Source organism: Dipodomys ordii, unplaced genomic scaffold, assembly GCF_000151885.1.
Source record: "Dipodomys ordii isolate 6190 unplaced genomic scaffold, Dord_2.0 Scaffold3, whole genome shotgun sequence".
In the NCBI taxonomy this organism is placed as follows: domain Eukaryota; kingdom Metazoa; phylum Chordata; class Mammalia; order Rodentia; family Heteromyidae; genus Dipodomys; species Dipodomys ordii.
The window spans coordinates 36,535,874-36,548,512 of record NW_012267219.1 but is presented as its reverse complement, the minus strand read 5'-3'; positions in this window follow the sequence as shown (position 1 = coordinate 36,548,512).

Genomic DNA, 12,639 nt, shown 5'->3' with positions numbered 1-12,639 from the left:
AGAGGCAATCCAAAAATTCATATGGAACAATAAAAGACCCCGAATAGCAAAAACACTCCTCAACGGAAAGAACACTGCTGGAGGAATATCAATACCAAAGTCCATTGACTATTAAAAGAGAACATTCATTGGCAATTCACTTGGCCCATAGGCGCTTAATTCTTGCTGAAGTCCCTGTTGTCATTAACAAATGGGAAGTCATTTGCAGAAGGGTCAAAGTGGAAAGATGTAGACACTCGGGAAAGACAATTCTGCATCTAGATCCGATTGGTATGTTAACAACTCTTGATGGAGCTAATATAGGTTGTGTTCCCTTTAAAAGAGCAGAATTGGAAGAAATAACATTTATTGTGTTTCTACATGCTGTTCATTGCATTCTTAATTGTAATTGGTGACAAGTGGCAGAAATCCCTTCACAGCATCTTAAGTTATAAGAAAAATTCACTGTGTCATGGAACTGAGAATTCCAGGTACAGCTGGAGGTGGGGGTCCAAGGGAGCATATTCTTTTTGTTTTTGTCCACTTATTTTCACTGAATTTGGGCTTCTTTCCTAGATAGAATCTCTCAGCATACAGCAAGATAAGTCCTGGCAGCAGGAGAGTTAAGAGTTCCTTCTATTGTACCATCCTAGTTCAGGCTGTGTCGCCCTGTCCTAGAAGGTAGGCAATAATAAAGGACAGTGGTTGGGTTTGCTTGAGTCTTATGGTTCCATCTGGTCCCATCAGAGTGCAAGTGGAGATCTGCTCTGATTGGTCTGTCTGGTGTACTTGAATGACAATTGCTTTAGAATCACAACAGAGTGTGGGAGTGCAGATACCCAAAAGGATACAGAACAGACAAAAAATTGCCCATTAGTTACACTTTTTTTTAGCTTCAAGTATATAATAACATTAATCTCAAATGTGAACAGTACATGAAATAAAATACCTAACAGTGCTTGGCACACAGAAGATTTTTAATTTATAGACAATCTCAGTGAAGATAGTAGTAGTAGCAGTACTGTAGAGAGGAGATATATTTGTTAAGGAGATTTTAGCTGTAAAATCAGCTATCATATCAGAAAATTCAGCTGAGGAGGGCTTAAACAGTGCAGATGAGCTCAAATACTGGAATTCTAAAGGTAGGGGCAGGTTTCTTGGTTTTTTAGAATGAACAACAAGCAAATACAAAACCTCTCCAAGTTACAAACAGCAGTAATGTGTTATAAGAGAACTCAATAGGGTCCAGACAGAGAAATGTGGAGGGCTACTTCCTGTAAGAGTAGTCAGAGAAGGTGCCTCAGAGGAAATGGTCTTTGGTCATAGATCGGAAGAAAAGAGTCATGGGAAGAGTAAGCATTCAGATGGGGAATGGTACATACAAAGACTCTGGGATCTTCAAGACAGCTTTACGGGGTTGATTCTGGTCCGTCGGCATGGGACAGCCATGATGTAGAGAGTGGGGTGTGTGTGTGAAACATGTGTGGCCACATGCTGACACCGACTGGCTCTGATGAATCATAACTTCGTGTGCCCTTAATTACAAATGGCAGCTTCCCTCAACAGGTGGTCCCCAGACGAGATTCGTGCTGTGATGTGAGATTTTAAATGAAAAGATGTTTCCGCTGCAGATATTCACTGCCAATTTATTGAAATGGAAAGGATGTTTTTAATCTACAGATGCATGCAAAGCTTGATACATGGAAATGGAATGGCAGGGATGCTCTATGCAGACTGGAAGGTACAGACTAAGGTGTTAGTGTCAGTATGCATCTCCCACATAAGTGCCACAGCCTCTTCCCAACAGGAAAATATGTGAGAAATCAAGCAATAATTTTGTTTCAACTTTGTGGCCATTACATTCTTCCTGATAGGGAGGTATCTCTTGGGTCATGATAGGCTGGGCCCCTTGGCCCAATGTCTCTGTCAGTTTTTGTTTAGTTTTGAGTTGGTCTGAATAGGCTATGTGATGCTGAAGTAACAAGTAAACCTTGACATGTCAATGGCAACAATGTAATAAACATATTTCTTCCTTGTACCAAGTCTATGATGGGCTGGGCCATCCTCCTTTCACACAATCTTAAGTAGACAAGGGATTTGAGCTTGCTGCATCCTTTGGCCTTTCAGGGTCTTCAGTCCTGGGTCTGTAAGTGAGTGAGAAAGCACAAATTAGAGTTTCTAAAGATCTGGATGTCACACTGGCCAGAACTCAATCCCCTAAGCCCAACCTAACTTGGAAGATAGTCTTTGCATCAATAATGCTTAAAAAGAAAAAAAGAACCAAGGATAAATCATACGATTCCATTAGGACACTAAGTAATGTTTCTGCCGCAGTTTTTGCTTCCCATAAGGATCTCCCAGCAAAAAGGAAAAAAAGTAATTACTGATATTACTAATCAGTGTAGCAATCTGACTACCTTTTCTATATGTGACATCTTTTAATGCTCCTCATGTTTGCTTATATACATTTCATTAGATGAAGGGGCAGTCAGTGACTTGCTCAAGTCACCAACTATTATGTAAGGAGCTGGATTTAAATAAGAGGTCTAGCTGGCCCACTTAAGAGCTCAAGCTGTTGATTGTTCAGTTAGCCACCTGCAGTGGTTCTTCTGCAACTCCACACTCGTTGATTGTAAGTCCAAACTTGTCATCACCCCAGTTTGTGTAAATAGTATTTTCATTGCAGGGGCTGAAAAAAGATCAAGAGGGAAGAAACTGGCCCAAGACAATGAATTCTCCAAACAAATAATGAAGTGAAGAGCAACACTTTCATTAGTTTTGTATTTATGTCGAGTTCTAAAAGAGTCAATCTACAGAGATGGAATTAGTAGAATGATTCAAGTTTAAGTTCTTGAGAATGGAATGGGATGGAAGAGTTTTTCTTTTCCCTATTGGAATACCTGAAACCAGGTACCTGGTCTTCAAAAAAGAAAAAAGAAAAACGGTGTACACCTGCATCAAATGACCCCATATACTCCTTCCTGTGCAGCACAAGGCTTCAGGAACTTCTGCTTCTAGAGGCTGGAGAGCTCCTATCAGCCTTCCTGGAGCACTATGCAAGCCCAGAAGTGAGGCTGGGCTGCATGAACCTACCTTTTCTCAGGTACTTACAACAACATATTTCATTGTACCATAAACAGAGCAGCACCCAGTTTTTGAGCCCTGAGCATAGGTACCTCAGGCATCATGCCAAATCAGACATCCAAAGAACACTTTATTGTTGGGTGAAACAGGGTCTAGGGGACAGTTCATTTTTGAAGCTATTGGAGAAAAAAAGCTCCAAAAAATATAGCTAGCCTGAGAACAGTCTGCAAGTTGGAATTTGTAAATCACCGAAAGCTGAAAAACATCTGATTCAGCAGAGCCCAGGGCATTCCAGAAGCTTCAGCCATCCAGCTTTGGAGACCAGACAAAGCATATGTGCAAAGCCGAAAGCCAGATGCAGACCTCAGAACTAGCCCTTGCCAATCTGCTCCAAAGAGGTCCTGGTTGTATGTAGGTTCAACCCCTGTGAAGTGCAGCTAGTCCTGGAAGTGAGCCTGCCTGCATTGGCTTCTCAGAAACACATGTCACTAGGTACCATGACAATGAAGTCAAGAGACATGGAAGGCTGGGAAGAAATTGCCTTCCCTTTTAGAAAAAAAAAAAAAACAGTCTATAACCACATACCAGCTCCTCCTCAAATTCAGAATGGTGGGCTTGTGTTGCCATGAGGTGAAGTGGAAACTTCTTATGGAGAAAAGGGTTTCAAAGTGAAGAAAGTGGTTGAAAAGGCAAACTAGCCCCTGAGGGTCTAGTGTGGTTGCACTTGTGTTTGCCTTGGGGTCTTCCTTTCCTGGCCCCTGCCATTCTGGGATGTCGCCCCCAGAGTCCAGACCTAAGTCCTGGACTTCATTGCTCTGAGTCCTTCCTCCCCTTCACCTGCTGAACCAATGCTACCTTCTCTTGACTCTTGAACTCTGGCTTTGCCTTTGTTTACAGCCTCACACCTTGCATGGGACTTTTGGATCTGTCTGTATCCTCAATCAATGTGGGACAACTTTGTTGTCTGACCCATTGCCTAGTAAGTGATCAAGAATCATTCTTTCAAGCTAAAGGAAGTCAGAGTGTGTAGTCCATTACAGATATCCATGATGAACTGGGAGCCAGGAAGTCTTAGTTCTATGGTTGTGATCTTAATCCATTGCTTTCCATTTCTGGATAAAGGGAGGAGTTGCATGATGTTCACATTGTTCTTGAAAATCATCTAAATATGGCTTGAAGAAACCTAAGCTGGTTGATTTAGAAAATCTCCTTCTGCATTCCATTTCATCTGTGTGTATATTGTCTTCTTGAAAGCTCTTTGTTTGGAGAATAAAAGTCATGCTTAGAAAATCTTCAAGAGTACTGGAAGAGAGCCTTTGCCAGTGACAATATTGTAAACAATGCTTACCAACCTGTCTGCTGGGGCCAGAGCAGCTGGGCACTGAGGGTAGGAGTAGAGTATGAGGTGAAGTATTGATCTGTAGCATTTGCCAACTTAAATTCTCTGACCCCAAACAAGTACCCCTTAGCAATGTGATATCAACCAATGAATTGCAGGAAATTAAAAAAAAAAGGTTCTTGTGAGCCTCCTTCAGGCCTTCCCAAATAGAAGTTTCTGAGTAGTGTTGGTGTTAGTTCTTTTTTTTAAGGTCTGATAAATTTAGCTGTGAATCCATTGGTCCATTGATTCCCTGGGCTTTTGTTTTCTGGGAGACTTTGTTATTACTTCAGTTTTATTGCTTATTATAGTTTTGTCTATATCTATATTCTGATGTTTCATTGTTAATTTTTTTCAAGTTGACCTATCTGTGGGTCTTTTATTTTCTGGGAGACTTTATTACTACTTCAGTTTTATTGCTTGTTATAGATTTATCTATATCTATATCCTGATGTTTCTGTTGTTGATTTTTTTGTAGTTGACCTATAAGTGAATGAGAGTGTCATACTCGAAGTCCCCCACTATTACATTGGAATCTCACTGTACTTTTAAGTATAGTGGTGTTTATTTAATAAAATTGTGCCAATGTTATCTCATCTTGATGGATTGGTCCCTTTATTAATATGAAATTATCTTCCTTGCCTCTCTGGACTAATTTTAGTGTAAAGTCTGTTTTACCTGGAATGAATAAGTGTCTTCTGACTAATTGTAGTTTAAACTCTGTTTTATCTGGTATGAGAATAGCTACTTTTACCTACTTTGGAAGCCCATTTTCTTGGAAACATTTTCCCTTTCTTTTACTATAACCCAGTGTTTATCTTGGCCAATGAGATGCATTTCTTTTATGCAACAAATGGGTAGGTTTTCTTCTTTTTTAAAAAAATTAAAAAATTATACATATATTTATTATTTTTAAGTAGTTGTACAAAGGTATAGCTATTTAACAAAGCAGTTTGTAATGCATTATATCTCGATCAATGTCAAAGTCTTCTTAATCCAACACACCATTCTGTCTTTTATTGCTAATTGAGAGCATTAACAGTCACTATTAATATTGAACAGTGTATATAAACTTCCTGTCTTTTTTTGGTGGCATTTGCTTCTTTTCTAACTCTTGTTTGCTAGTTCCCTTATCTTGTGGGATATATTTTCTCCTGTATTTCCCTAGGTGCATTTCTTCTTCCTCTTTTGTGTGTGGTATTTCTTTAAGTATCTTCTGTAGTGCTGGGTGAAAGGTCATGAATTACTTTAGTTTTTGTGTATCCAAAGGAGTTTGTATATTTTCAGATATGAAGGATATACTAATCTACATTAAAAATTACTTTCTTTCAGGGCTTGGAAAATATAATTCTAAGACTTTGACTTCTTGCTTTCTTGAAAAAATAATTTGCTGTTATTCTGATAGATTTACCTGTATATCTGACTTGTTGCTTCTCTTTGCAGATTTCAATATTCTTACTTTCTTTGTGTATATTTTATATCTTAACTACACTATAAGAATTTTTCTTTCCTGATATAGTGCCATTTTGCTTTTCTATAAACCTTCTGTACCTGAATGCTCTTTTGTTTTCTGATACTATTTTTGCATGTTTTGTATGCCATTAACTTTTATCTCCTCTCCTGCTTCTATATTCATGATTTATAAGTTGGGTCTTTTGTTGGTATCCATCCCAGAGTTCTCTCATTTTCTACATGGTCTTGTTTGACAGATCCAGTCCCTTATCTTCAATCCTCATTATTTTATTTTCAACTTGTTCCATTTTATTAGTGAGAGTATCAGGAATTTAGGTTATTGAGCACTTTATTCCTAGTATTTCAATTTAATTCTTTTCTCAGGATTTCTATATCTTTACTGAAATTTCCCCTTCATACTATTTCATTCCTTGTTTGCCTGAATATCTCAGCTATTTGTTTCTATCCTATTTGATTTCATCAAGGTGCTTGTATATGTCCTCTTTAATTTTGTTAATAATTCTTATTCTGTTCTTTTGATATGATTGTTTAAAATTTGACACAATGGTGACTTTTTCTTGTTACTTTACTTTGTCCAGACTTCTTGGTGTGCAAATTGGTATGAACCCTAAGCCCAGAATGCCTCTAATATGGATTTTTGAAGCTCTTTCTTTAGTGCCTTCCTCTCTAGTACTCTGTGCCTCCAAATCTAGGTATGGACTTCCTAATCTCTGCCACCTGCTTTGACTAGGTTCTTACTAGGGGCAATTCAGTGCAGACATGGGGCTTGTCTTATTTTTTCTTTTATTCAGAATCGTGGTCCTCTCTTACCTTTTGTCTAATATCTGAAAAAAATTCTATAATATATTTTGTCCTACACTGCAGTTTGTTTTTCCAGTGAGCAGGGAGTATAACATCTGGAGAAACAGAAGTTGGAATTCTCTTGTCCATTCACAGCAATTAGAAACACAGATATAGCAGACTTCAAGCTTCACTATTATCAAGATGCCCTTCACTATTATCAAGATACCATTTCTTCCTTTTTGATCATGTTCTGGGAAGTAAGCAGTCAAAAAAGCAAATTATTTGTTTTGCTTGTTGGCAATTCTGGTGTAAAAAGGATTAGCCAAGGGGCTTGCTGTGACAGTTGGCTGCTTCTCAGAGTTCCCTGCAGGTTCACTGTCATTTATTTTCTTCTTTGTGAGTAAATGAAGACAGGGCAGGTCTTTATGTGTTTGTTCACTCATTCATTAATTCTATCACCCATCAATCAGATTATTTATGGGAGTTTTTTTTTGTGGTTCGAAAACCGTAAGTATCAGGCTTTTTTTCCTTTTTCTCTAGGCACTGGGCTTTCTTTCCCCTTCTTTTTCTTTTTCTCTTTTTCTTCTCTCTCTCCCTTTCCTCTCCTACCTCCCTTCTTTTTCCCCCTCCCTCTTTTCTTTCCCCTCCCCTCTCCTTCCCTTTATATGATACCTACTGTGTTCTAGTCATTAAGTTCCCCTTGCTTTCTTTTTCTTCCTCACTTTATGTACTATTACATGCCTTCAATGTGATCACATAGAACAGGCTCAGATGGTGACATTGTAGGGATGTCTTGCTGGACCCTGGAGGAAATTCTGGGCAGTTACCAGGGAAGTTAGGGGCTCATTCTCTATAAAATAAATCTCAGTACTCCTAAGAAGAATCACGTATTAAGCTATTGTCAGATAAGCCATCCAGTCATTAACATTTCAGGAGAGATTGATGAAGTGTTGATTTAGAAAAACCCTGTAAACAGAAGTGGCTGCCAAAGGCAGAGGGGTGTTGAGAGACTAGAGAGAAAGGTGGATAACTCCAGATTTTAACAAAGTGCAAATTACTACCAAATTATGGATAGACGTCTACCCTCCGTGAATGGCAGCAAGACTAGTAGATCCTCACACCCTAGTGAAGTAAAAACGGTTTATATATGTTCAACCAGGCAAACATAGGCCAGCGCCAATTGGAATATACCTGGCTTTCCTAAAAACAACAAAATAACCCCCCCAACAACTATTGATAGGTTTATTAAATGGTTTAGAATAAGTGACCATCACAACATTTCAGATGACTGTCTTAATGAATCCATAGTCCTATAGGTCTGGCATATACCCAAGGTCATTTGTGGACAAGAGGTGGTTGTGACCATAATGGGTGGTCAGATACAGTGGGATCCTTACAAATATTGAGAGTAAAAATGGAGAGCACCACAGGCTTTTTAGGATATGGGAGAGGAGGACAAGGAAAAAGTGTTCTCATTGGAAGAAGGTAAGAAAAGAGCCTAAAAATTAGTCTACCAGCTAGGTCATTTAAGTGAATAACCCCTCCTCATTGTCTCTGGCCAGGGTGTCATGACTAACAAGGCTGGGTTGCACTCATTTTTTAAATAAATCTGCCTCTCAATCGATCTTGAAGGTGAGCATCTATATTACTGATGGAAGGGAAGCTAGGAGAAAAGTCACAAGCTCAAATGGTCCAGCTGGAAGTTCATGGCACAAATTTGAACCCATGCCATGTGTCTCTGAAGCTTCTGATCCTGATTCTATTCTGTTGTCCAAGCATGCAAATACGCTTGCTGCGACCAAATAGTTTCTATCTTTATTACTGCTGCCATCAATTAAACATTCTGCATGTGTAGCCTTTCCATAGTGTACCAGGTTTTGTATCCACGGTCATCTGGGCTCTTTCCACATCATCTAGATGTTTGTTGCCAACTTTGAGAATTTCTTCCCCTTTGTGGCTGGTGGATGGGAATGGAAGTGAAAAGGCAAGTCGGGCCAGCTACTGCCTGAAAGACCAAGGAATGTCAAACAAAAGGACAAAGATGTTCTCATCTTAGAGGTCTGCAAAACATCTGGGCAACTCGACTAGAAAGAAAGGCTTTCTGAGGAAAGCAGGAGTCAAATGTGAGTCTATTGCAATGTCTGTTGCTGCAGGAAAATAGAGCATAGTATACTTAAAGTTGTAAGTCCACTCATCAAAGAGGCTGGAGTGAAGGCTAAATGGGTTAATGAAATCAGTGCATTTCCTGCTTCTTCATAACTTCATTTCCAAGGCAGCACTGTATAATAATTCAATAAGGCTGCAATGGCAGGAATGTCTGGCCGAGTCTTTTGCAGTAGGATACTTATCTCATTAGGGTGGGTCAATTTCAGTATAAGCTGGGAGAAGAAAAGTCATAGGCCGATGGGTGAGGTATAAAGGAACCTCAGAAGCAGTGTTATGTTTTCCTCGTTCAGTATCTACTACCTCAGCACTGTCTATTCCACCTTAACGTCGTTCATGTGAGCATAATACGTTATTGACTGACTGCTTCCTGAAGCTTAAGGTCTATTTGAGAATGAGGTTTCCACTGCCTGCTAGTCATGCTTTTCACAATTAGGAAGTTTACGCCTCAGTTAATGGTTTCTCTTTTCCTCTTGCTGTAACAAGAGACTTCATCTCTTTCCCCTGAGTAATGCCTGGGATCAATGCTCAGGGCCGTTTTCCACAGCAAGGGCTCTGGCGACTATTTGAAACCTATTCCTTGGGTGTGGGAGTGAGAGAGAGAGAGAGAGAGAGAGAGTGTGTGTGTGTGTATGTGTGTGGGAGAGAGAGAGAGAGAGAGAGACAGACAGACAGACAGACAGACAGACAGGAGGGTGGTATTGGAGATTGAGAAGAGGGAGAGAAAGAGAAAAAGAGAGTAGAGGAGAAGAGCTAATAACATTAGTCAGAGTTTCCATTATGGTATTTATTGAACATATACTATGTGTCAAGTGGTAGAAATCTGCTTCATTTTTCTGTAATCAATTCTTCATGTTCTTGTGTGTACTGTTTCTCCTCATGCAATGACACTATAGGAATATCACCTGACCATAATTACTTCCTGCACTACAAGTGTATATTCTATGTCTCTTGCTACATGGATTTCTCTTCTAGACCCATGATTGATTCTGAATTAATCCAAATTCTCAAATGTGTCCTCTCAATGATGTTTGGTTTAGCTTTGTAGGAATAGTGGGTGAGAGGGATTTGTCTTTCCTTCCTTCCTTCCTTCCTTCCTTCCTTCCTTCCTTCCTTCCTTCCTTCCTTCCTTCCTACCTTCTTTCTTCCCTCCCCTCCTCTCTTCTGAATTGCCATGAGAAGGATGGCATCAGCCTAATGATATAGTAGTGTCTGTAGTACTATCAGATTTTTTCACCAGGTGGTAAGAGAGATGGGCTGCTCATGTAGGTGACAGAGAAAGAGAGAGCAAGAGGTGAGGGGGACCAGAACTAAGAAAGTAAGTGCAATGTGTGCTAAAAATCTTTGTGTCTCTGAGTCTGGCTGTTCCCAAAGCAAACACTGAGGTGAGACTTCATGCTGCTGAGATGTTGAGAGGTTTCCCCTGCTTTGGGCTCAATTTATTTATTTAACTTGTATATCTATCTATCTATCTATACATATATCTATATATATATATTGTGAAAATACTGTACAGAAGGGTTACAATTACATGGGCAAGATATGAGTACATTTCTTATCAAGCATTGCAGCCTCCTCCTTTGTTTCCCCTTCCCATCGCTTTCCATCCTCCTCCCCACCCCCCCCACCCAATCCTCTTCTCCCCTCCCCCCCACAAAAGTTGTAAAGTTCAGTTTCGACATAATGACTTGTACATCTCATTGTTGCAATGGGTCCACCTGTATCCCTATTTAAACGATTTGTTTTTTCCCTTCCCCTCCACAAGTTATACCAACATCAAATACAGTGAAAGTAGGGGTTATACCGTGGGGGAGGGACATACAAAGCAACAAATAATCTTATAAATGTGTTAGAAACAATCCCATGAAAGAAAAAAAAACATTTGAATACATATCTTAGGGTTCATTTCCCTAACATCACCTTATCTGACCTTTTCTGCTTGACTTAGACATATACTAGTTATTGCAAATAAGGGAGACCATGGGGCCTATGTTTCTTTGGGCCTGGCTTACTTCACTTAATATAATTTTTCCAAGTTTTTCCATTTCCTAACAAATGGGGCAATGTCATTCTTTCTGATGGAGGCATAGAATTCCATTGTGTATATATACCACATTTTCTTGATCCATTCATCTACAGAGGGGCATCTGAATTGGTTCCATATCTTAGCTATGGTAAATAATGCTGCAATAAACATAGTTGTGCTGGTAGCTTTAGTTTGGTCGTTTGTGATCATTTGGGTAAATGCCCAAAAGTGGTATTGCTGGGTCATAGGGGAGCTCTATGTGGAGTCTTTTGAGGAACCTCCATACTGCTTTCCAAAGTGGTTGAACAAGTTTACACTCCCACCAACAATGCAGTAGGTTTCCCTTCTGTCCACATCCCCTCCAGCATCTGTTGTTATTAGAGTTCTTGATTATAGCCATTCTAACTGGGGTGAGGTGGTATCTCAATGTTGTTTTGATCTGAATTTCTTTTATGGCTAGGGAGGTTGAACATTTCTTCATGTGTCTATTGGCGATCCTTCTTTCCTCTTCAGAGAAGTTTCTCTTTAAGTCTTTAGCCCACTTATTTATTGGGCAGTTATTTCTTTGAAGATTTGTTGTTGGGGGATTTAATTTTTTGAGTTCCAGGTATATTTTAGATATGAGACTTTTGTCCGTTGTATGGCTCGTGAAGATCTTCTCCCAATCCGTGGGCTTTCTACTGATCTTGCTAGCTATGTCCTTTGCCATGCAGAAGCTCTGCAATTTCATGCAATCCCATTTATCCAACCTTTCTTTGATTTGTTGTGTTGAGCTCGATTTGTTTGATTTGGGCTCTGTCATTTGCAACCAAAGGATTTTTGACTGATAAAGCTGCTGAGCATAACATGGGGTAAGAGGATGGGGGAAACTCTTAGCGGTAACCAAGATAATGGTCTCTACATTCACATTGTTTATAGTGAAGGGAGATGTCATTTCTCTGGTTATATCTCATCAGAATTCTCAGTTTCAAATGCCAGAAGCAAGTTTTGTATCCTTTAAGTAGAAATAAAAGTTATTCAAAGATCTTCAGTAAACCCAGACTCTTCTGGAAGACTAGACTGGGCCTGTGTGTGCAAAACCAAAACTCTATTGTAGAACTGGTCAGCAAGAGACCTCACGATCACAGTCATGCAAAGAGGTGATCTTGAGGACAGGGCACTAATGGTACATCATTTGTTGTGGTGTCTCTGAAAATCGGGAGGTGTACACCATTGCCCTTTTCTGACTGTACTATGTGATGAGGTGTGTGTGTGTATGTGTGTGTGTGTGTGTGTGTGTATGCAAAGAGAGAACACAATGGATTCTGTGATTAGACTTGGGGACCATTCCAAAGCTAGCTCATAATGTATGGACAAGTATTTCAAAAGACAGAAAGTCTGAAATCTGAACCATGTCTGGCCTCAGACATGGTTCAGATAAGAGATAATCAACCAGGATCTTTATCGATGATGAAAACAGAGTTCAGAGAAGTCCCACAGGTGGTGGGATTGTATGAAGAAGTAGCTGAGTCAGATGGCAGACAACTCATTCTTCCTGACTATTCAACTCTTCCTGGGACTCCACCTCTGAAGACGGCTGAGCCACAGGTTTGAAAACTAATATCCATTCAACTTTTACTTGGTGTCAGGTAACTGTGCTAAGTGTTTTATTCACAATGGTGCCACTGCGTTAGATATTACTGATTCCATTCTAAATGTGGATGACCAGACCATTAGAGAGGTCCAATAATGTGCTCGAGGTAACAGGCTGTGG